We start from the raw sequence: 27,154 nt of genomic DNA, 5'->3' as shown, positions 1-27,154 counted from the left end.
TGTTCTAAGGCAGAGATTTTTAAATTTTTTTTTACTTATAACCCCTTTTTGCCTGACAAATTTTTACATGATCTTGTTTCCAATCTGAACCACAGTATTTCTGGCAGTGTTCATGCATGTGCAGTGTAAACCATTCATGTTGTGTGTTCAGAACCAAGCACAGCTGCATAGAAACCACATGACGCATCAGAAATAGGTACTGCCAGAAATACCTAAGATGCATTTTGTGTTTGGTTTTGAATTAATTTTTGGTTGTTACATTCAAAAAACTTTGTATTGCCAATTTTTTTGTGACCCTCACATTCAGTTATATGATCTCCCAAAGAAGCTTTGATCTAGGGGACCAATAATGCTACCTTAACCCTTTTACTGAAAAGTGATGGACTCAAGATGCAAAATTAGACACACTTTTTTTTATACTTCAACAATGATGGAATTTGCTTTGTTTAACCATTCATAAATGTTTTAAGAATTTGCTTTGTTGTTGTTGCTGCTGCTGCAGGAAGTATAGAAAGGAGACAAAGGATTATTTTTTTTTTGGTCTATTGATAAAATAAGATTTTATTTTTAAAAGAAGCTGATAAGTTCACAAGGTTCAAAGCATAAATAAATTTCTTTAGAAGGTAAGGAAAATAAATGGATCTTATATCAGAGCCTATAGAAAAGTACAGTCCTCACCAACAAGCCATCCTTACATGAAACTTATATAGTCTCATTTACTTAAGGTAATACCCTGTGAAGGGATCAGCTGAGATGTTCTTTGTATCAGATAAATCTCTGTATCTGATGTGTATCAGCTGAGATATATTTCTGCTCTGGCACTGTTCACTTGAGTTTTTCATGACATCACTTCTGGAGCTCATGCCTCCATCTTTTAGACTTGCCGCTATTCACATCATAGATCTATATGCTGTTTGGTGTTACTGTCCAAAGCTCACATCTCAACTACTCCCTTTCTTTCTCCCATGGCACCATTTTTCTTTTTTTAGACTCATTAGTAATGTGTACTACAACTTGGGAGTGGGGTCAAAGGCAACCTTATTTAAAGTCTTTAATTATCACATAATGTTCCCCCTTTAATATATCATTCTTTCTGTCCATTGATTGAACTATCCCTTATAGAAAAGATCAAAACAGAGAGAAAAATAGTATCGCAAAATCATCCAGTAGTACATGAGTTTATGATAGCATAAATTGTATTCAAAACGCATATGATATGGGAAAATTGAGACATTAATGCATTGCTGGTGGAGTTGTACCAACATTCTGGAGAATAATTTGAAACTATGCACAGCCAAACTGTGCATTCACAAGTATTCACAAAGGAAATTACTATCCACATCTAGATGGACAACTGATGAATTCTAAATGAAAATCAAAGCATATTCTTTTGACTTCATTCTTTTTCATAGGTTTATTTTTTCGTTTTAATCTGTTTATCCTTTCACAATGTGACTAATATGAAAATATGTTTTGCATTATAACACATGTATAACTTATTTCAAATGGCCTACCATTTTAGTGGAGCAGGGAGAAAAATTTGAACTCAAAACATTGTAAAAATGAATGCTAAAAATAGTCATTGGGAAAAATATCATTTTTAAATAATGTATAAACAGTAAAAAGTAACATGAGTTTAAAGATTCAGCTGATTTTTTAGAACATTGATATTTTTAAATTCTATTATAAAGAAACAGTTTCAGATAATTCTTTGGTTTTCAAGACCTTGTGACATATAGCATATGCTTATTGGTATGAATATACAATTATTTGTGCCAAATTTATATTTACCTCTTAAAATGGTACAATTACATACATACTAGGCCAGTTGATACTTGGCTTTTTTTTGTGAAATTGTCTTTTTGTTCTAGAATGTTAAACTCTATAGAATTATCATGATGCTTAAGGACAGACTAAGAGAATTGCATTGTCAATTTACACCTCAAACAGGAGAAGGAAATATCATGTTACCTTATTAATTCATGTAACACACTTTGACAGTGCCTTAGCGTATGTATCTGACACATTGGTATCTGACATAAATTCAAATAAAAATGCTAGTCATCCTAAATTAAATTGCTTGTACTTTTTTTAAAGCTTCACCAAATTAGTATAGCTTTTTCCATCACTAGGAAAAGTATAAAGTAATAATTAGTTTCTTTTTAAAAATCATAAAATAAAAATTTAAGTAATCAGCTCATCAAGATGAAACATATTCTATATTATATTATAGTGTCATGTATAGTAAATACTTGTTAATAGCATCAATAGGCTGTCTTTAAGGAGCAAATCTATGTCATTACTTAAAGTGACTTTTCTCTCATCAAAAATGGATGTGCTTGAAAATAAGGTCATAATCTGTTGTTCTAAGATAGCAGTATCAAGCAATTTTTTTTTAAAATCTGATTGTTATGCCATAGTGGTAACATTTATTAGTCTAATACCAAATAGCAAGAGACATTTTATAGTATATGCTGTTCAATTTCATACTAACTATATGAATGAAATGAAATTTCAATCATGTAGACAGTCTAATGTGAGAAGCCAAGAGAACCTTTTTGGATATACCAGTTTTTTTAGGCACACTGTTCTCCTAAAAGGTAATCATAAGGAGGTAGACTATTTTTTTTTCAAAGATTTATCTATTTTATTGCTTTTTTCATAAAACCAACTCTTAGTTTTATTTATTAGCTAAATAGTATTTTTACTTTCAATATTAATTTCTCCTTTTAATTTTAGAATTTCAAGTTTAGTATTTTATGTTTTTTCAAAAAAAATCTAGCAATATCTGGTGAAAACATAATCCATATTTGCTTCCAGTGCTGATAACAAGTTTATATACAAAAAGTTTTATTGAAATCCTTTACAAATTGATCTAACTGTTGAATTTCAATCTACATTCTTACATTCATATATTACACATACATGAAAATATAAGTTCAGAATTGTAAAGGACAAAAGACATAAAAAAAGCATAGGCTTCCATCATGACTGATACGGTATCTTAATCAGAATGACTTGATTTCTAACTTTGCCTTATGCAATTATTAGCTGCATGACCATTGGCGAGCATTAATACCTTATTCTTATTTTACTCATCTGTAAATTGAGGATAATAACAGCACATATCTTATAAAATTATTCAGAGGACCAACAAAACAAATAAATTATGAAGCATGTGTAAAATGCTTTGCAAGCCATAAAGTGTTATGTAAATGCTACCTATCATTCTTACTAGTAGTTACCATAATAACTATTAATATAAATATTTTCAGCTATTGCTTCCATAATGTAATCCTCCCAGTCTGAAAAGAAAATTGGTTTTCTTACCATAAGTTCTCATACAATTTAGGGAAATAAGAAGAGTGAAGCCATCTGATAATGCATAATAGAAAATGCTTATTAAAGTAAATAACAGAAAACTAGAACCCTCAAGAACTGATCCAAATTCCATGTTCTTCTCTAGACACTGATGTTATCAAAACCATGTAAATTTTACTGCCACAGATAGTTGATGGCTAGTGCTAGATCTACCTAAGTTTTTATATTTCTGTACCTGTCCATAAATAATCTGTCCTCAGATATTTCTTCTCTATGGCACATCTTTTTCATTTTATTTGTAGAGTGACCAAATAGCAGGGGTTTTCATTTCTCTCTAGTCATCTGCTTTCTATCAGATAGTCTATAAATATAATAATCAAGGTTGAATTTTGAGCCTTGAATTTTAAAGAAGTAAGATGTGCCACAAGAAGCTGCTTGGTATAGTAGAGAAATTGCTTTGCTTAGAGTTTGGAAGACTTGGGTTATAACCCCAACTCTGAAACTTATCAGCTGCTCTTGTGATCCTTACTAAGTTTCTTACCAAACTTCTTTGTGTCTCAGGTAAATCCTCAGGATATATCTGGTGAGTTTTGCATTATTGTAGAAATCCCTTACAAATCTCTCTGGTACTGTGCCAAACTGCCACAGAGTTGATTTTTATCAATGGCATGTTGCAAAGTAAGGCTGGTAACACATCTAACATATATATGATTACAATTTTCTTTGAGAATTTAAATTAGTGAATGAATGAACAAATGAAAACCTCTTACTGTGTAGAAAACACTCTAAGTGATGGAAATGCCAGCAGAAAAATAAACTAAGCTTTGTTCCCAAGGAACTCATATTTATATCCTGAAAGGTAATGGGTATAGATTTCAACTACAAATCTGATAGTAGTGCATCTTTAATTTTATTTCCCAATGTTAAAATCATATGTTAAGCCCATGACTGTTCAAAGCAACTTGGTATTGAGAATTTAATTTGGTATTCAGTAGCTATGACTGCTGAAGATATGGTAGCTGTGGGGATTTTCCCATAGGGGAAGGTTCCATGTTGAATATCTACTAGGGAATTATAACTTCTGAAGCAGAGCTGAAAGAAAAGTGAAAAGCTTTGGAAACCTTGCCATTAATTCCCAAAGCTCTTGAATTTGCCACTTTTGATAGCAATGGATTGGTATTAATGTTGTTAGTACCAAGAATGGCACCAAAATGTTTTTATAAGTTAGCCCTAATTAATTTGTCTTTTTACCTATTGGGAGGTTTTTTTTCATCCTTGGTTCTCCTGCTTCTTTGAGTATACCACTTTGGAAACTATCCAGTTTAGATAAACATCTTGCTTTTGTTTTGCAAAGAATTTCAAATGCTTAAGACCTGATGAGAATTTTTTTTTATTCCATCAACTGTGGCTTTATTACATTTTTTTTTCTTTGTTCTTAATCAATAATCAGGAAAATCATATTTTATCATTATTTAAGGGTCCAGGAAAATATCTGTCGGTACTCTTTTTCAAATTTATAGGACATGATTTTGTTTCCTTGAGAAGCCTTCTTTCAATCCATGAATTTACAACTCTAACAAAAAATATTACATATTTAAAAAATACGTCTCCTTTAACCTGTGTCATTTTGTATAAGGACATCTAACACATTTAGCAACTGTTTTATGCGCTGATGATTTTGCTTTGTTAACTAGGTAACTAATTTTTGGGAAACTGGCTGAAATGATGAGTCATGTGTCATGTTATAAAGGCCATACTCTTAATTTGGGGTCAGAATATAAGGTAAGAAAACAATATACTCTATGTTGCTGAACTTTTAAGTGTTCAAATGAGAAATTAAACAAGTACTCCAGGAAAAAAAAAAACATTTCTAGAGAATGGCTCCAGGAACTAACACTTACTCAGTTAGATTGCTCAGGACCACTAATGTTAGCATGGTTCAGAATTGATTCAGAATTTTGGAAGGACCACTATTCCTACACAACTCTTAAATTTTGGGTACAATACAATAGAAGAAAATGTACAATTATCAACAGAATAGATTTTTGTATTTGTTGTCATTTGTTATCTCATTAATGTGCAAAATCTTTCCTATAGAATGTTGCAGTCATGGAAGATTGTAACTAAGTTATAGTATGTTGGGCATTTTAATCACTATTAATCTGTCTTTGTTTCTGCGGAAATTTTTTTCTGGAGATACAAAATTTTACAAAGAATTGTGGCTATCACAAGGAATAGTGGGGACTAGTAGGTTCCAGAACAGCTTCTTAACTAGAAGCAAAGATGCCTCCCCTGGGTATTTATTGCTGCTGGGTTGACTTTGGTTAATTATCAGAATAAATGACTTACTTGTTGCTCCAGGTCACTAGAAAATGTGGGCTAGGATGTAAAGATAGTCTTTCATTTTCTGAGGATTTCCAACAATAGTCCATCTTATTATATATTCTTTCGATGCTTAACAAGTGTAAAAAAGCAGATTAATTACTACCCTGATATAAGTACTTTTTAAAGTTATGTAAGTAATGCCAGACATTTAGTTGGTCATAATATAACCACCTCTCAATTTTCTACACATAAAGAACAATAGAGATATGTAAAAAGACAGATCATTAGATTATTTAAACATTATTTATGTTTGGTTGCACAGGAACTTGTGACACTCTGGTAATTAATGATATTTCATCATTTTTAAAAGATATTCACCATATTTCAAACCAATAAAAGATCCAGAAGAGGCTATGATATTGTCCAACTTGCACAGAGCCTCTGGATAATATCATTCCTTTTCTTCATGCCATGCTATAAAAGGTTAATGTAAATGGGTTTTCTAGGAATAAGTGACCCTTTTTACCTATTTTTCATCACTCTGACCCTTCCCAATACAAGATGATAATTTTGTGCATTAGTTTAAAGAATTACCTACTGGTCTGTTGACTTTAGGACAAATAAAGAATGGAAATAGTAATGGACAGCGGGTGGTAAGATCTTTAAAGCAAGGTTGATCAGTTCTGAAGAACAAGTATTTGAGATTGCATAGATCGCTTTTGCAAACGTAACATCTTCTGAGTATGACCTGTATATCTGCATCCAGACTTCACTTAACAGCCTTAAAAGGACTGAGTGGAAACCGTAAAGTTAGCTCAGAATCAAAACCAAAACAAGTTGTGTATGTGTAACTAGGAGGTGGCAATTTAATGATTACTTCTCAGTAATGGGAGGGAACCAAAACTTAAAGAAAAGAGAAATTTGTGGTTATAAATAAAATCCTTATCATTAGAAGTTGGTTTTAGACTAGTCCTTTGTTTTAAATAATGAAGAAATTGTTATATATAATCAAAAATGGTTTAAGTGAAATGTTAAACAAATGAATTAAAATCAGGACAGAATGTGTTAGTTTTAACCATGATGTTTTTACATGGCTTACTTTCTACTTTTATTTCTTTGATTTATTTCTGTGGGGTTTCAATGAAGTTAAATTGGGAGGAAAAGTGAACGAAAAATGAAATTTGTATCATTACTTTTTTTCCTATCAAAATCATTATGTCTGTATAATGTTTATGGTTCACAAGGATTTGCCTCAATTAACAATCCTTTCAGGTAGGTAGTGAATATATGCTGAATTGATTTTATTCACTCACATTTGAACATTAATTTCAGATGGTGGCCAAATAGCTGATTTGGTTAAATCATGTTGCTAGTGTAGCTAAGAACAAAGATTTAATCCCCATATCGTTGGTTTTAATCCTCATCTAGTCTTCTTAGGTTCTATCTATCCTATAATATATAAACACTATATCTCCAGTGTGAACCATTTAATTCTCTGGCAAGCAGGTACTATGGATGATGACAAGGGGAATTAGGAAAGCAACTGATGCAAATCTATGTCTGATACTTAAAAAGCAATTCAGACTACACATCCTATCTATTGAAAGAACGGCAAGAGGTTCTGCTTCCAGCCTCTTCCTCCACCCAGATACCAAAATAAACTTCCTAATATTTGGACTATAGTAAGTAATGGATATTTATATAACACTTTACAGTTATATAGCACTAATAATCTTGTAACCCAAGAAGGTAAATACTATAGTAAATTATTTTATAGATGAAGACAGCTTTCTGAAATTAATCTTTCTGAATTTAAATCTGGCCTCAAATACCAACTCTGTGATCCTGGGCAAGTCTTTCTACCCCCTTTTTGCCTCAGTTTCCTCATCTATGAAATGTGATGGAGAAGGAAATACCAAAGCACTCCAATGTCTTTACTAGGAAAACCTTAAGTGATCATGAAGTCAGGACTAAAACAATTGAATATCACTATCCCCACCATTCATAAAGATTAAGTGGCTAACTTGGTGTCTCATAATTAGGAAAACAATATCTCCTGATTTAAAGTACAGTATTATCTACCACACTGTCAGTTTCCTGCTGGAAAAGTGTAAATAGATGGCAATATAAAAATTCCATAGAATAAATAAATCCCTTCTACAAATATGCAAGAATAGACAAATTCTATAACCTGATACTATCTCAGACTTCTTTACCAGGCAATTCTACTTCCTTTCCTCCTATGCCTCCTATAGTTTCATCTGCTAATAACACTCTTAGAGTGTGTAGGTCATTTCCCATAACTAGAATGCCTTCCCTTCACATCCTGCCCTACTGAATTTTTTCTTTCTTTCGAGAGCTTGCTTAGCTGGTACTTTCTTCATGAAGGCTCTCCTGAATCCTCTGAGCAGAAATTGATTTCTACCTCTCCTCAAATTTCTTTTAATATTTTATCTGTCTAGATCATTGCCTTAATCACATTCTATTATGTTATATTCATTTATTAAAGTTAACTTCCTTGGGGGCAGTGGCAGCCTTATTTTAAGTCACTTTGTCTTTGATGCCTTCCATATACAAGGCACTTAAAACCAAACAAATAAAAAAGCAGCTTATTGAAATGAATTTACATTCAAGTGATACTGTATATTTTATACTTAATCTTTTTTTTTTCTTCACAGGAGTAATACTAGCTCTTCTAGCTTTAAAATAGGATGATCATATGATTACTTTAAAAAGTTTTTAAATGTTTCTCTTCTCAATTTTTTTTCCATAAAAATTTATGTGATAATAAGATGTTTTGACAGTCATTGAATAGTAAAAAGTTAAAATCAGGATATGAAACAAGCCCCTAATATTTCTGTTCTTTCTAAAAAGTGTCATTGGCAAATTCAGATGAGAATTGATGATTTTGATGAGAATAAAATCAGTGTATGCTGAATGTTAAGCATGAGAAAATTAATGCTAAATTAAGTACATAATCTTTGGCTAGTACCATTCAGACTCTCTTCCTTAGAATTTATTAGTATGATTTGAGTAAAAGATAAAATTGAGTTTTTTTCCTGGCTATTTGGAAGTCTGTGCCTCAACCAGCACAAATTAAATTAAGCCAAATGCATAAGTTTCAAATAGGGCGCTTAATAATGTTGAGTAAGCTTTCAAATTCAGTTTAGTTCAGCACACACTAATTACTCCCATCTAATCCTTCTGAATCATGTAATTAATACTAACATAACTAGAAATCACTTTTGATTTTTCTTTCTTTAGTCTGTCATACCAAATCACATTATTGGTGTTTTAAAAATACGACATACCAAATAAACTCTCTTTTTATTTTGAGAATTTCCCTCATGTGGCACAACATGCTTTCTTCCTTGAAAACAAGTGTTCTAATTATTATGGTTGAAACTTTTTTTTAATTATTTCAAGCTAACTAATCATATAGGAAAACCTTAGTTTTAGAACAAGTATACTCTTGAAAGTGCATGGTTAATCCTTGCTAGACCTAAAATGGTTCTTTTAAACCTACTTGGGGTTTTAAATCTAATATGAAATGTTAAAATTTAGTACCACCATTGGTGCTGAATCCTGAGAATGATGGAATATGTAATTATCCAAGCTTTCCAGAAATTAAAGCTCTATATTTCCATTGTGTAATTTTTACATTGAAATAACTTCTATGTTTAGAGAAGATTAATCTCTTTAGATTTTGTAAAAGACCATTTTAGTTCAGTAGGGTCTGACAAAAACTCTTTATTGAAATGTAACTTTCTTTCAATCTAATTTTTACAGAAGGATGTAGCATAGTAATATTAGCAAATGCACTTCAGAAAATTATGGTGTTGATTTCTTTTTTCTCTTCAAAATTTAACTATGAGAATGGGATTTATATATCTAACATCTGACTTTTAAAAAAATAACAACTCTGTCTTCTAGGTTCTTTGATTAGATGGCATGCTGTAGAAGAAAGGCATAATTGATTCTTCAGCTTTTCTGTGAAAGCAAAGTGCATGTTACTAATCATTTTCGTGTAATTCCTATTTTTATGAGTTTTAAGGTTTATGCAGTATGTATTCTTCTGTCAGAGTGCAGGTCCATTGACAATACAATGATTTAAAAATCTAATTACTTTCACCTGTTAAAATAAGTAAATCCACACTGGAAAATATATTTAAACTACTACAGAAAAAAAGTTGAACTCATACTGAAGCAGGACTTTCCTTGTGTCATTTTGTTTATGTCTTCAAATAAGTCTGTGTGAGTTGGAACATAACACTTTTGTTACTGAATGAATCTCATAGCTACTAAAAAGCATTGAAGTATGGTCATAGCTATTGAGTGTTTTTTTTCCAGTGCTCTATATCAAATTCTGTCAATCTATTTATGTGTCCCAGTGCCTTTTTCTTCCTTATATTCCAAAAGTGGAAGTTGACCAAAATTATGTGTACTAACAAATGATTCACTTTTGTTCAAATTTTATTTTTTGTTTTGTTAATGAATAGTTAGTGATCAGAATTGAAATTCTGTTTTTTTCCTCTGAATTAAAGATCCTTCACTTTTATTGAAAAGGGGGATGAATATTTGTCACTGAACCCTACTGAATCTAAATAAAGAAAAGATTACCTAATAGTCTTGCAATGTATTTAAGTACAGTCTGCTATTTGTTTAGGGAGGTGAATGGAAGACACGTTATGGTCTTTCTCAACGTTATGGTACATTTTCAACAGATAGACTTTTAATCTGTCACATCTTTATTTTCATTTCCTGGCAATAATTATTACATCATGAAATAAAGATAATTCTAATTTTGTTTTGTCTTAGATGTCGTTTATAAGATATGCTATGCATATTACCTCTTGTTCCTATTAGGATTTTTTTTTTAAAGTAAAATTAGAGTTTAGTTGATTCAGGGGAATTGTAGTGCTACATTTAAAGCATTATTAGCATTTTGTTAAGATTAGATATTAAGGAACTCAAATGACCAGGTCTGTTATTATAACAAAGAAAACAAATTCTCTTAACTGAATTTTTTGTCTTATAACATGAAAGCATTGTTTTATGTATAAAGCCACACATAAAATACATTTTATGTTAATTTAAGTAGAAACTGATTTTAGTTAGTAGAACTAAAACAGCTAGTTATTGCCAACTTGATATTCTGGTCAAGTTAATATAATATAAAATAGAAAGAGATTTGCTCTGCTTTGTGCTAACAGTACAAAATAGATGTAATAGTAGCTCCTGTTCACCAGAGATTTGTTGGAAATAACTTTCTGACTCCCTTAGGTCAATCAACGAATTTTTCTGATAACTATCAGCATTTAGCTCATTTTTGAACTTGAACTCACTAGGTAAAGTAGTGCTACCTCCTTAGTGTGAATACTTTTTGGTTGGATTCCTTTACCTGAAATTCATTGTCAAGGCAAAATTTCTCTTCTAGATAAATATTATCTATTTTTGTTATTCTTCAAAACTTTTTCAGCCATTATTTTGGGTTTAGGGTTTTTTAATTTAGTTTAGATTTTTTTTTCATTCTTATCTTTGAATCATCTTTTTTTTTCTTTTATATGTAATTTCCTCTGTGTTAAATTCTAATTCATGGCTACATCATTTTATAAAAATGTTTTATAAGGAACATCTCTAAAGTCTTGTCAGGTTTATGATTTTTACAGTAACCTGTGTAATGTGATTATTACGCCCTCTAATAGAATATAGACTCCTTGAGAATAATAGTGTTTAATTTTCATTTGTTCTTGAAGAGGACCATGACATCAAGGAGGTGATACCATAAATGCAAGTAAATTTAGATTTAAGTGATGGAGGGCTGTGCAAAGTCACTTTCCTCCTTTTCTCCTCTGGAGACATCTGGGACAAATGACCAGGTTAGGATGACTAAAGATAATCCTGGATGGAATGAAGGACCTTGGCCTTTTTAAGCTAAGATTTTTAAAAGGTCTCAGTTTGACTGAGACTGCATGCATTCAGTGATTAAGGGTAGTGAGCAAATGAGGCAAAGAATGACCTCTTTCACCTGCCCCAAAGCAGAAAAGAAAAAGAGATAAATAAATCTTAAGAGGGAAGACCCTCAAGTTTTTAGCCAAAACAAATGATTATTTCTATTTTAGAGCCATTTCTGTTTTAGCTATTTTAGAGCTGCCCAACTGGAACTGGTCAGTTTAGAAACTCACTCCCTTCCTTTCTCCCTCCCTTCTTCACTCTCCCTTCTTCTTTCCTTCCTCATAAAAGGAAAGTTCTTGATAACTGATCACAAAAATAAGCATAAATTAAAGTTTACTCTCACCACATTTTCCTAAACTTAAAATGCATTTTGAGATTTTTGTCCTTATAATAGTAATAGTAGTGATTTCCTGTTGCCTCTAAATCAATCGGTCCACATGAGGTACCCCCTTTCCCTGCCAAAATTACCAAGAAAGTATAGTCACTGAGTGGGGAACATGATCTTAGACTTTTCTACTAATCATTTGTTTCACTTCTTTCTTCCTCTTTATTGTTATGAAAAAAATTTCTTCTTTCTCTTATATCTATTAGATCCTTTCCTCCTTATTTATTCCACATATAGCATACTTTATTTAAAATTGCATTAAAACAATTAACATTTGAACCATTTGAAAAAAAAATTTGAATTCCAAATTCTCCTCTTCTCTCCCATCCCCCTTCTTTGAGAAAGCAAGCAATTTGATAATGATTATAATCTAAGCAGGATGGTTTAAGAAAAATCTAGAAAGACTTACATGAACTCATGAAAAGTGAAATAAGCATAACCAGGAGAGCACTATCAGTAAAAACTATTATGGATGATTATTTGTGAAATACTTAGCTGCTCCAATCAAAGCAACAATCCAAGATAATTCCAGAGGACACATGATTAAAAAATGCTATCTATCTCCTGAGAGGGAATTGATTAACTCTGAATGAAGATTGAATCATACTCTTTAATACCTTCTTTTTTCTAGGGCTTTTTTTGGTCTTGTTTTCTTTTGCAATTTGGCTAATATGGAAATGTTTTACATGATTTATACATTTATAACCATTATCAAAATATTAGATTTAGAGCATTTTTTCTTGTAATAGCTCTTATTTCTTCTTCTAAAAACTGCCTGTTCATATCCTTTAACTATTTATCAATTGGGGAATGACTCGTATTTATATAACTTTAACTTTGTTCTCTGTTTTTGAAAAATGAGTCCTTTTTCAGAGAAATTTATTATAAAAATTTCCCTACATTTTCCTGTTTTTCTTCTAGTTTGGGCTGCTTAGTTTTGTTTGTGCAAAAGTTTTTTAATGTCATATAAGTCAAAATTTATTTTACTTCTGATAATGCTCTTTTTCTCTTATTTAGCAATAAATTCCACTTTTTTATAGATTTGATGCATATATTTTATGCTTCCCTTATTTGCTTAAGATATCACCTCTTAAGTTTAAATAATTTATTCATTTTGACCTTATTGTTATACAGTACAAGATGTTAAATGTCTAGTTTATTGCAAATTGTTTCCTAATTTCACAGATTTTTTTAATAATGGGTTCTTATTCCAAAAGCTTGGATCTTTTCATTTTTCAAATGTTAGATTACTTTAATCATTTACTAATGTTTATTATATACTAAATCTATTGCACTGATGTATTCCTTTTTTTATTTGCCTGTACAAGAATTGTTTCGATGATTATTGTTTTTTTAACAAAGTTTGAAATATGGAGCTGCTAGGCCACCTTTATATTTTTTCCTATTGATTCTCTTGATATCCTCATCTTTTTGTTTTTCCATATAAAAGTTATTTTTTTTCCTAACTAATTTTTCACTTACAACAGCTTCTCCATCCTATGTGCTATTTTCTAAATTGCTAGTCATTTTAATTAGTTCCTTTTGACATTCGTGTGCTTGCTTTTGACTAAAAAATAGTCACAATAATTGCTAATTATTTCCTTAATATTGAACCATCCCCATATTACTGGTATAAATTTCACCTGGCATACATAATCATTGCAATATGTTACTGTAATCTCTATTTCATTTAAATTTTTGTATAAATATTCATTAAGGAAATTGGAGTGTAGTTTTGGCTCTCACTGGTTTAGGCATAAAAATTATATTTGTATCATAAAAGAAATTCCTTTACCAATTTTTCATAAAGTTTATATGGTATTGGGATTGTTTCTTAAATGCGTTAATAGTAGTCACTTGTACACTATAGACCTCATTTTTATTCATTTTATGTATGTATATTATATAATTAACATAATCTCTAGCATTAATGAAGTATCTTTCTGAAGTTTATGTTTACTTATATTGCAACTAGTTTTGTTCTCTCTATTCATTCTCAGACACAGCTCTATTTTCATTCTCACAGCTACTATTATTCTACTTTTCTCAGATTGATTTACAGATATACTGCCCCTTCTTCAAATCTCAGAATTTGTAGACTTCATCACCCATTTGTTTATCTTTTTCTCTTGTCACAGAAATGCAATATTCTCATTTCTCACTAATGTTCATTCTCTCAAAACCGATTTTCATTTCTTCCTACTTCTAAAACAAGCATTTATTAAGCAATCATTATGCAGGAATTGTGATAAGCAGTGGACTACAAAGAGATAGGCATTGTAATATGCAGTGGGCTACAAAGAAAGGCAAAGACATAGTCCTGTGTAAAAGAAGCATTCTAATCATATAAACAACATTCTAAACAACTACATGAGACAAATACAATGTAAATGGAAGCATTTCTTTTTTATTTTATTTTTATTTTATAAGATATTTCAGTATTTATGCCATGGTTATTGCCTATTTAATTGCCTAGGCTCAAATAATTTTTGAAAATTTATTCATATAGATATTTTAGCATCTTTTAAAAAATCACAACAAACTTCTTGACCACTTCTTTCAGTCATCAAAATGTTCATTAATGACAAAAGCAATATATTATATATTTTACTAGCTTAAACAACTCTTTTCCTTTTTCTACCCTTTTTGGTGCTAATCTCCCAAACCATATTTTGTCAATATTTGTCTAAGTGACCAATAAGTAAAAACTGTTTTACTTTTTTGTTTTTTTTCATTTACTTTTTCTTAGAATCTTCATTGAATGTTGGGAATATTGGTGAATAAGGCCAGTTTGGTTTTATCCTAAAGCAGAGGAGGAAGCTTGTCTATTACATTAAATTATCCATTATCCAGAATTATCCAAATAGTCAGAATGGTGAATTGAAACAATATTGGGTCTTAGGGTTTGGGGATGGAGCCTTTATTGCTTTTTGTTTTTCTATTTTGCCAATATGGTAACCAGCTCATATTTTTAAATTCTGAAGATTCAGTTCTTTTCTTGATATCAAAGACCTAGAAACAAAGTAGATGCCCCTTGATTGGATAATCACTAAATAAACTGTGATGCATGAAAATAAGGGAATATTACTATGCTATAAAAATGATGAACATAATAGAGAGAAGCATGAAAAAATTGATTCATAGCAAAGTAAGTAGATCTAAGAAAACAACACGCACACTGACTATAACTATTAAAGTAGAAAGGACAAAAAATTTGAAACTGAAGGCTATGAAATTGAAATGTTTCTGTCAGAAAAGATAGGAGACAATCTCTCTCCTAATCCTTTGAACAAATAAGGGACAAGAGGGTGGGGCCCTAGATGTATTATCAAAGTTGTTTTTTTGTTTTTGTTTTTGTTTTTGTTTTTTGGCTATATAGTTGTATAAAAGTTTTCTTCATTTATTTTCACTTTATTATAAGGAATGGCTCCTTGGGAGGAAGATAGGGAATATAGGTAATATAAAAGCAAATGACAGCAATAAGGTTAAAAAAAAAAAAAGAAGTTTTAGAAAAATAGTAAAAATAGTGCAGATGGCCAACTTTGTAACATGTAAGATTTGGAAAGAACTTCATAGGCTATTAGTTCAAAACATCCCTAGACAAGAGTCTTTTCAACAACTTTTCCTAACAAGAAATTATCTAGGTTTTCTCTAAGCCCTTCAAGAACGAAAAATAGTTAATGTTTTAGCAGTGATGAATATGTAAATATTAATAACTTTGATTTTTTTAATGAAACATGGCAATCTGTTGTAACATACACAAATCAATATTTTTGAGTTGTGGTTACATATTTGTGGGATATATGATTTTCTCAAAAGTAAGCATTACACTGAAATTAGTGAAGAAGATACATTGTTTGGGCCTAAGGGCTAGAATACTTACCCATTTTTTAAAATGTTAGTAAAACATCCTTCTGATTTCTAAAGCTGAAAGGCATGCTAATTATTTTCTTTAATTTTTAATTATTATTTTTAGTTGCAGCCATGCCCTCACTAGTCTGAAATGACTTTAGAAACCTGTTTTATTTACAGTATAAATTCATAATTGTACTAAATTATACACTTTGGTTAACAGTTAGCATATGGAATCTTAAAAAGAATAAATGAGCTCTTTGTACAGAAAACTCTTACTACAAACTTGCATTATTTTAAAGTATACTGGCATGTTCATGGTTTTATTTTAACAAGGAAAACTTTGAAATGAAGAATACATTTTACAAATGTAGGTGGTAGAAGTCTATTTCTGATCAGCAACGAGAGTATAATTACTTTCTGCCTGTTCATTCTAGGCTGCTGTGCTGTATATATACATTGAAATTCTAAAAATAACAACAATTAGAAAAAATTAGAAAACTCTTCCTTCTAATAATCCATAATGTTAAGTAGTATAAGTATTATTATCCTCAGTGAATCTCAGTGGTTACTTAGGAAATTAATATCAAATTCAAGATAGGGGTCCTGGTTTACCCATTCAAAGTCCATTACTCTTTCTGTTGCACATAAAATTGCCCCTCATTCTTTCTAGTCAATCAGACACTTAGGAAAATCGGGAGATATCTGGTGGCATACTCTAATTCTGAGGTAAAGATACAAGTTTAAAATCAGAGTTAGTGATAGCTAACAATCACCAGAAAGTAGGCCTACAACTCAAGCTGGAGATTCAGAAGTTGCCAGTCCTATAGAATCTATCATATGTTGATCAATATTTTCAACAATTTGAGTAATTATCAAAAAGTCCAATGGATCCCAGGATATGTGGGGTAAGCTGTAACAATGAAAAGGGATAAAGAGGGCAGATAAAAGCCAAGCAGAAGGTTTTATATTTGATCTTGGAGATAATATGGAACCCCAAGAGGATGTCACAGCCAGATCCACATTTTAAGAAGATGAATTTGACAGCTGAGAAGGATGGATTGGAGGAGAGAAACAAGATACAGAGAGACCAACCAACGAGCTGTTATTATAATCTAGTCTTGAAGTAATGAGGGCCAGAACCAGGAAAAAGGTAGAAATAACAGGATTTGACAATTGATTGGATAGAAGGGTAGTGTATAAGAAAATGAGGAGTCAAGGATAATTCCCAGGAGAAGGAACCTGAGTAACTGGGAAAATAGTGGTCTCAGCAGTAATAAAGAAGTTAGAAAGAGGGGAGGCTTCTGAGGTAAAGATAATTAGATCATTTTTAGGCATTTTGAGTTTAAGATGTTTATGGGATATCCAATTTTAAATGCCCATTGGGCAGTTGGAGAACCAAAGCTGGAGGTAAGGACAGAGGCTAGGGCTAGGCTAGGTAGGCATATTTGAGAATCATCTAAATAGAGATGATTATTGAAACCATGAAAATTAATGAGATCTTCAAGTGAAATTTTATAGAGGAAGAATAAGATCTAGGACAGTGTCTTAGTTGGAGAATGGGAGGAACTTCCTTGGTAGTGATTATGGCATGAATAAATATCCAGCCACAGAGACTGAGAAGGGACAGTTGGTTAGAATATAGTAGTGTCTTGACAACTTAAGAAAAAAATCTTAGATACTTGCCTAGAGGAATGAGTGGATAAATTACTTGCCTACAGTCATAGCTAGTATATATGTCTCTCATCACAAAAAACACTTAAAATATTTGATTCATGCTACTAAGAATAAATTTTTTGAAATCAAAACTAAATACAATCTATATATACAGTCTCTTACACACACATAGTATTGTCTTTGTCCTATATCACAACTTTTTTCTTCCATTGAAGGATGATATCCCTGAGGCTTCACAAATCTGCTTGTGTCTAATTCAGCCTTACCTTGCTATATTACTTTTAATATTGTCTTGTATGTTTCCAATTATTTGAATTAAAACATATCATCATGCCCTGCTAATACTAATATATTTCATTTTTCTAAATTGGGAAAGGTTGAAAAAGCATATAAACTTATGGTAGAAAATAGTCCATTATAGGGGCCTTTAGTTCTCATCCAACTGGCTAACATCCAACACAGATGATCAAATTAGTAGATTCTTCCTCTGTTGGCTCTGTTCCTAACATAATCAATTGTTTAGCTATTAAAAGTCTAGTATTCTCATTAGAGAACATTAGCTTATCAACATGGCCTCTGAGCCTAGCAAAGTGTTCATTATTGTTTCATTTTAGCAGATTACCTGATCATCTACATTTGGGGGAAATTGGCATTCTAGTTAGTGATAGCAAAAAATGACAGGTGACAAACAAGATAATAGTTTCAGAACTTCCAATTTAGTAAGCTCGAGGATGTTATTACTTTGGTGTCATTTTATGACTTCACGTATGAAAAATTATATATAGTATTTGATTACATAGGTTTTGTTTGAAAGATATGGACTATAAATACTGCACTGAAAATTAGGAGAATTGACTTTTATTTTGGTCAAATCAGCTACTTTTCTCTATCATAGATAATTCCTTGGAGAGTATGTAATTCTACATTGAATTTATTTTTGTTATAGATTGTTCAGATTTTTAAAATCAAAAAAATAATATCAAAAATTGTTTGGGAGATCATTTTAACATTAGGGAATGAAAAAGTACATTCTGAATCAGCTATTTTATTTTGCCAAATAAAAGTGATGAGAAAATGTGTTCTGAAGTCTAAATTGTTTCCCTTGTGTAATTTATCCTATCATAAAGCATTTACTTGATATATTGATGATAGAATCATCCATAATGCTAAACAAAAATATTCAGCAATGGTCTCTTTCCTACAACTGTGTCCATAGATTTTCCTTTAGTTTGTAATATACAACCTCCTCACCAAAACCTCTCAGGAATATCTAATTTCATTGCATCTCCAACTCCTCCTTTTAAGAAAAAGAGCTTTTCTGACTATTTTGCAGTTATTTTTTTTCTCTAAAAATCTGTATATTCTTTGTTGGTGGAGTTGTGAACGAATCCAACCATTCTGGAGAGCACTTTGTAACTATGCTCAAAAAAGTTATCAAGCTGTGCATACCTTTTAATCCAGCAGTGTTTCTACTAGGATTATATCCCAAAGAGAACTTAAAGAATGGAAAGGGACCCACATGTGCAAAAATGTTTGTGGCAGCCCTTTTGTAGTGGCTAGGAATTGGAAATTGAATTGATGCCCATCAGTTGGAGAATAGCTGAATAAATTGTGTTATGTGAATGTTATGGAATATTATTGTTCTGTAAGAAATGACCAGCAGGATGATTTCAAAGAGGCCTGGAGAACTTACATGAACTGATGCTGAGTGAAATGAGCAGAACTAGGAGATCATTCATTATACACTTCAACAAGACTATATGAGGATCAATTCTGATGGAAGTGGCTGTCCTCAACAATGAGATAATTCAAACCAGTTCCACTTGTTCAGTAAATAAGAGAATCAGCTACAGCTGAGAAAGGAACTATGGGAAATAAACATGGACCACAACATAGCATTTCCACTCTTTCTGTTATTGTTTGCTTGCATTCTTGTTTTTCTTCTCAGTTTTTTTCTTTCTTTCTAGGCCCAATTTTTCTTGTACATCAAAATAACTCTCTATATAGGATTTAACATATACTTTAACATATTTAACATGTATTGGACTACCAGCCACTTGGGGGAGGGAGTGGAGGAAGGAGGGGAAATGTTTGAACAGAAGGTTTTCACAAGGGTCAAAGTTGAAAAATTACCTGTGCATATGTTTTATAAATAAAAAGCTCTAATAATAAAATAAAATAAAATATGTATATTTACTTTACATGTATTTTATAATTTTTGTATACTTTAATAAATTATTGCTGTCTTTCCCTGTTGAATGTAAGTCACTTGAGTCCTGGAGCTATTTTACTATAGTATTTTGTATCATTGGCATCTAATAGTGGCTGGTGCATACTAGACAATAGTTGATGGATTGAGACTTAGCAGTCAACAATAAATTGACTCAAATGTTATTATTTAGGCTATGCATTCCTTAGAATAAATATCATTTAAAGCAGCATATGATTAAATTTTTATGTAGGAAAAGGATAACTACATCTAAGGAATAGAGGTAGGAATGAGAGTGGAAAGGTCTGTAGGAATATATACCCAGAATCTTATGTCCTGGTTTTTGTTTGTTTCTAAAACATTTTTTAAAATTTGTTTGATATTTTTCTTGGTCAGTTGTTATTTAATACAGTAATTAATTTCATTTAAAAACAATTCTCATACAATTTACTCAATTACTGAACTCACCATAATTGAGTGAAAATCAGAGGTTTCTATTTTTAGTTTCTAAAGTTATCAATATAGAGCTTTCATATGGAGATTAACAGATATAAGAAGTTTCATGATTTCTTTTTTGCTTCAGTGTACTCATTTTTATCCAGTATACTGCATACAAGTGTAAATATAAATGTTGCTTTGTTGACTGTAATTCATGTATTAGTTTTTAATTAAATATTTAATGCTTATCATTTTACTTAGTTTTGAAGACAAGGATGATTCCTTGGTAAAAAGATGTTTTGAATATTCTTTGAACTTAGGTTAAAATGTCAGTGTCCCTTTGTTTCTTGCTCGGGAACTTGTCTTCCCTGTTCTTGTAGTTGTTATCTAATGTTTCTAAGAATTTTGCTGGTTTGGAGAAATCTGTTCCACTTAGGATCTCAATGGATCTGACCTGTTCCCATCCTTTCTCACTGCCCCCTTCTTTGAGTTTTCTCATTCTCTTTCTCATTCTCTTTGTTAATTTACATCTTCGTACTTCATGCTGTCTGGTGCTATACTGTTTCTCAACCCTGACAGTTTTCTCTTTAGAAAAGTCAGTTTTTTACTGAGTAGAAATTAATTATCTTGGTAGCCTCACGTAGAGAATATAGAATGTTTGGATCTGGAACCCTTTCCATTGTAAGACCTCTTGTAACACCAGACTTATCCCAAGATATATACACTTCAGGCCCTTTTCGCTGTCAACATAAGTAGCAGAGAAGGAAGATTCCCACCTCTTTTTGCCACAGATGTTTGGATATGGGATGGAGGAAAGAGGAAGAGGAAAGGCTCAGAAGGAAACAGAGGCTGGGAATCTACCAACTAATGGGATAGTGATGCCTTGCCAGAAAAATATAAATCTGGAGGCTATGAGTTCTCTCCAGTGCTTAACAATCCCTAGCAAAAATTAAGTGCTTAATAAATGTTTGTTGATTATTTTATATCTTTGGTGTTTGAAATGCAATAGTATATTTATATGGAGATATTCAGCAGGCAAATAGAGTTTGGGATTTTGTAACGAGCTGTCGTCTCCAGAAGCTGCTGGATCGCTCTCTGGGAAGAGATCTGCTGTGTCTACTCAAATCTCTCAGACAGATTCTTCTTCCTGTAACGAACCGTTGTCTCCAGGCAGTTGCTGTTAACTCTTGTCCTTAGAAGTGACTTCCCTTCCTGAAGAGAGCCCCGTCAGGCCTGATGCAATTCAGAGTCTTCTTCTCTTCCTGGAGTGCTGTCCTCTTTATCCTCCCAGAGAATGGGCGTGGGATAATGCAAGGGCTTCTGGGAAGAACCACTTCAGCCAATGGGCTTGCTCCTTCTATCAAGTCAACCTGAGTTCTCACCTTGTAATTGTCCAGAAAACCTGAATTCTCACCTTGTCACTGTCCAGACAACCTCAGTTCTCACTTAGTAATCCTAACAGGATTTGATGGTTTAAAGATTGCTATCTTATTGCCCTTACTGTTCTACATAAACCCTCTGATATTACAGGTATAATTATGAAACAAGGAGAGGAAATTATTCATATAGTAGTCCCATCATTTGCACTTATTTGTAATAGAGCAATGAAATACTGCAATGTGACCTGTTTCCCCTTAAAATCAACAGAATTGATCAAGTTCATTCCATCTTAATTCCTGTGTTTGGTGATTGTTGCTTCTCCAAATAAATGACTCTTTCATATATCAACAACAGAGGGAGGAAAAGGAAAGAGAATCTATCAACAAATGAGATTTATAATGTAGGGATATTCCTTATAGCCCACTGAAACCACAGAAGAACTGAGTGTTTCAAATTTCCCACCCTTTGTCTAACATGATTTGAAAAAGGAGAAGAATGAATGGCAGCAACCCAGAAACATGGCTTCCCAGCTCATCTCTCTGTAAAAGAAAGATTGATCCCATGTCAGATGTTTGTTAGATGTCACATTTTTAAGTGTTATCTGTTACCTAGCTTTGGAATTTTTGAATATTGTAATTGATCAACAGAGTAAATAGAAATAGAAGTATTAGTGTTCATGGGCTTGATTAAACTTTGAGAAAATCTCCCCATAGAGTGGCCATGAACTAATACAAAGAAAAGGGGTGCTAAGAGTATTATTTGAGGCCCAAATTTCTATTAACATTCAACTCTTCTGAGATAATCTTCAAACTAAAACAGGGATTCTTACTTTTTTGTGTATAATGGTCCCCCACAGGCAATATGGTGATCTTTGTAGAATGGAACTATATAATCCTTCCTAGAATGATGTTTGTAAGTGCATAAAATAAAATACATAAGATTTCAAGGGAAATCAATAAATTGAAATATTTGTAGGCATTGTGTGTTATGCATGTATACATATATCTGTAAAGGTTTTCTAAATTTGTCCCTCAGGGATGCTTTTATAGATACTTTGGCAAACTTCCTTTTCTAAATATTCTTTGATTCCTTCTCAGAGGGGAGCAGGGGAATGGACTGTGAACCTGCCTATATTCTCCTCTGAGAGGGGTTATCAAAATAGAATTTTATCCATGGTTTCCACTTAAATATTAATAATTTAGAGAAGTGTTTTGTTTTTTTCTTATCTGTTACTTTCTTAGTTACTATCTCATAGAGAGGAAGGGATATCCTAATATCCTATCAAAAACACTTTACAACTACTAGTTCACTACTTGTGAATGATGAATAAACCTTTTCATTTAAATTGATAATAAATAGAAGTTATATAGATCAGAATATTAGCCAATCCTTAGTGACTGAATTTTCGCCACTTTCAGTGAGATATTTCACTTCAGCCAAGAGATAGAAGCCCCAATTTAACCAAAAGGAAAATTCCCAAATTTATCTGGAGAGACAAACTTTAAATTGAGTATAGGGAGAAACTGCAGTTGCATATTCTCTTTCCCTTCCTCCCTCCCTCTTCTCCTTCCTCTCCTTCTCCCCTTCCTTCCTCTCCCTTTCCCCCTTCATCCTTCCTTATTCCCCTTGTCTTCCTTCCCTCTTTCCCTCCCTCCTACCCCTTTTTCCTCTCTTAGCTCAGGTTCACATGTTCCCTATCTCCAGCTGTGTGAATGGCTATTGGGAGGTAAGAAGTTAGGGAGGGAGAGAGAAGAAGAACAAACTTAGGAAATGTTTATTATACGCTAGGCATAGTACACAGGAAAAAGACAGTCCTTAGCCTAAAGGTGCTGAACTCCTCATGCAGATAGGGAGCAGACAAAATTCCCCTCACCAAAGTTCTTTTCAGGACTGAAAAGGAGGTACTTATTTGGGACCAAAATGGAAAGATAACTCATAAAATGTATACTCTACTGATCTTAATATTTGAAAGATACAGTTTTTGATTTAACTTAACTCTTAAGTTTTGCTTTATTTTTCCAATGTAAAAAATGCCATTCTGACTTTTCCAGGGGAAAAAAAAACAACAAATTATGATTGTCATAAAGTTCAAGATGAACTTTTTCCCCCTTAAATCAGTTTTAGTAAGGCTTTGTATAATGACAAGCTTTTGTGATTTGAGATAGGATTTTTAAAAGCTTTGAAATAGGAATCTTTATATTAAAATTTAAAAACCATGAAATCTTAAGTGATATATAATATATAATACCTAACATAAACACACATGCTGTCCTCAAAGTCCTTGTACAGTTTTTAGTTTTTATAGATTTACAATAATTTTAAAATTGGTAATACTTTTGGAATAACTTATATACATCCACGGTTTTCAACCCAGAATTCGAGCAATCCAAGAAATCCCAGATTGAGTGCAGAGTAGATTGGGGTAAGGAAGAAAAAAGATTTCTCTGAGAGTCAAGAGATGGGGACTTTAGGGCCTTTAATAATATCCCCAGAAAAATAGCTTAGAGTAGAGACTGTGGGTTTTTAAAATTACTGACAAGACTTAGTCAAAACCACATTACTTTATGACAGGTAGCATGGTCGCTATGGTCTATTCTTTTCATATCTTCTTACTTGAAAGTGTCATATACGCCTTTGACTTTGGACAGGCAAAAAACAAACAAAAAAACATACACACACAATTAGAAATTTAGATACCACTATTATAATGAAGTAAAATACATATTGTATATTGCTAATGATTCATATTAGGGAGGGTTGGAGAAATAATATAATGAATGATCTAGTCAGCCTTAAGAAAGAGGTTATGGTAATCATAAATTTTATCTTTCCCTTTAATATTGTTCCTCATAAAATCAATATAAATATATTTTCTCTGTAGGTGGCAATACTTTTACTTTGTCCTTTTCATTTACAGTGATTATGTGTCCTGACAAAATTAACATTTGAGTAAAATTTGGAGATAAGAGAAAAATTCACTGTAGTCTAAACTTTAAGTTATGTACATAGTTGACCCTATTTTCATATATCTATGTTTATTTATTCAGATGTGTACACACACATACACACACAAATTTTAATGTTACAAAAATACCAAATGACATAGTTCCCCTCATCAAAAATTGCCAGACTTATCTGTTTCCAACTTAAAGTTCTGTGGAACTCAGTTTACTTTTAAACTTTATCCTTTATTAAGAAAGACCCTAAGCATATACAGTTTTTTCTCACTTGATATGTAACAATGATGGGTAAAATAAAGGTCAGTACGAAAGAGTATATAATAATGAAGGTTGTCATATTCTCTTTTATTCTATGTTCAGAGAAATAGACTCTTCATGCTTTTATTTCCCTCCCTAATATAATGCTCTATATTCTATACTTCATAGTAAACCATTACAACATTGTAGTATAGATGAATTTTATAAATATTGTATTTATCATGAAATTTTAAATAGTTAGACCTAGTCTGTGGAACTCTTAAAATAAGTGCATTTTCCTAATAAAAGTCACTGTAGGAGGGAGATTATCATTGCTGTTACTTTTTTAAAGTTTTTAATTAGGAATGTATTTCAAATAAGTAAATTTGTTGCTTAGAAGTCTCTCAACATTTTCTAATGAATGTAATAGAAAACAAAGAAGGTAGTAAATATAACATTTTAAAAATAATAAAATAATTCTTAAAATTGTGAATATCATCAGTTACTATTTTCTATATATGCTACTTCTGTTTTAAATGATTAATTTGGTGGGGTTTCCAATTCTCTCTCTTTTTTTCAGTACTCATTATATAACCTAATAACAAAAAGAGTAGGGCATTGTCGTTACTTCTTCTCTCTCACTGGCTAGCATCATTATCTTTAGTGTCCATGAAAACTGTCTGTCATATAGAAGGCATTCAGTAAAATTCATTCATTTGTTGAAAATTGATTAATTGAATGAATAAATGAATGAAAGAATGTATGAATCTGAGTTTTTTGGTTCTGAATAACTTAATATTCCTCCAGCCATTGTAGGTGGTCCTGTATTGATTTCATTATATCTTTCTTCTACATGGAATTGTACTCTAGAGTTAATAGCACTAAGTTAAAAGCTGAGCTTGCTTGTTACTGCATGCCTAGTTGAGAAACAAACTTTTCTTTTTGTTTAGTGATTAGTATTTATAGTTTCAGTGTAATCTTGTTTTTTGTGAAGTAGGTATAAAGCCCTGCCATATAAGATTTTAAAATTTTTTCATATAAGGATAAAGGATTACAGTTTATACAATTGTGGATTTCTTTTCCTTTAAACATTTTACTTTTTGTGTATGTTAGTATGTTTTGGGAGAGAAAGTTATTAGGTTGTGAGTTCAAGTGAATTTAATTGAATTTAACAAATATTCAATAAATACCTACTATGTATCTACAAAGTTCTCTGCTTTGTGCTTAGCATACTAGTAAAAAAAAAAAAAAAGTACAGGTTTTGCCCTAGATGATCTAATGCGGGAAGAGATGCAAAAGGAAGTTGAGAAGCTGTGGCTAGGAAGGGAAGGAAATAGACCAGGAATACCTGTCATGATGTTCTGTTTAGTCAAAAGCAAGCTGAACTACCAGTAGAAAATGAAATTGCCTAAAAAGTTCAAATCTGAGCTCTGTTTAAAGGAATGCTTTGGGAGAAGTTTGATCACTCCTCCTTAAACTCTCTAATCTGAGAGAAGAGGCAACTCAGGGAAGTGAGATGTTCAGTATCAAACACTAGTGATAACATTTCAAAACAAGCAGAATTGCTGATTGAAAATAGGACAGTGATTTTGAAGTTTGTTCCAATTTTAACATGTTTCTAAACAAAACAATTTTTCTTCCTAAATTTTGTAGCAAAGTTACTATTCCTATAGGATGCATAAAGTTGATGAGGGGTTTCTATACCAAGCTGCGTAGCTAACTCATAGCTTAAGAATGATGGAGGAAAACTTGGGTTCAAGACCTGTTACATATTAACTTTGTAAAAATGGACAGGTTAATGCAGATTTTAAGTGTTCCCAGGAAGCATTCTGAGATTCTTAAGCTACAAAGAAAAATTCAGATCAGTGTTGATGGATGAATTTGGATGCTGGGGTTTTTAACATGTAGATGAATATTACAGGTTTACTGCCCCCTTTGCCCCTAAATGGAAAGATAAAAGAATAAAATCTTACATGTCATTGAAATTAGAGGTCTTATATTATGCTCAACCAAAAAAATTTAATGTAGCAGATAAGTCTTATTAAGTGTAAATATTCAATGGGGAAATAATCTAATAATCTACTTAAACTGAGAACTTCTTTTCAAAATAAATTCTACAAAAGTATATATAAACTCTATTTCTTTATATGGGCAGCACTTCTTTTTCTTCCTTCTTTCTTCCATTCCCCCCAAAAAGTCAAAAATATAAATTTGGAGAAGTTCTTGTGCATTTAGAAAGTGTTTTTAAAAATCCTTAAATAAATTAAGACAATTATTAATAAGAAGTGAATATCACAATAGTGATTATGGTAAAGTTCATTACAGTATTTCAACTCTGATTTTAAGTTGTTTATACAAGGCAGTACCAGCAAGTACAGTGTTTAATTTGCTGGTCATTTGGAAAGTATGTAACAA

The 27,154-nt window shown here is 31.7% G+C and overlaps 1 protein-coding gene across 9 annotated transcripts in view; it reads left to right on the top strand.

Annotated features, from left to right (window-relative positions):
- FOXP2 (forkhead box P2) overlaps positions 1-27,154 on the top strand; it is a 718,280-nt gene that overhangs the window by 358,955 nt on the left and 332,171 nt on the right. The window lies entirely within an intron of this gene.

The sequence above is a fragment of the Sminthopsis crassicaudata genome, chromosome 5 (assembly GCF_048593235.1).
Source record: "Sminthopsis crassicaudata isolate SCR6 chromosome 5, ASM4859323v1, whole genome shotgun sequence".
NCBI lineage: Eukaryota > Metazoa > Chordata > Mammalia > Dasyuromorphia > Dasyuridae > Sminthopsis > Sminthopsis crassicaudata.
Note: the sequence above shows the minus strand (reverse complement) of the source record. Positions and strands in the feature narration are given on the sequence as shown.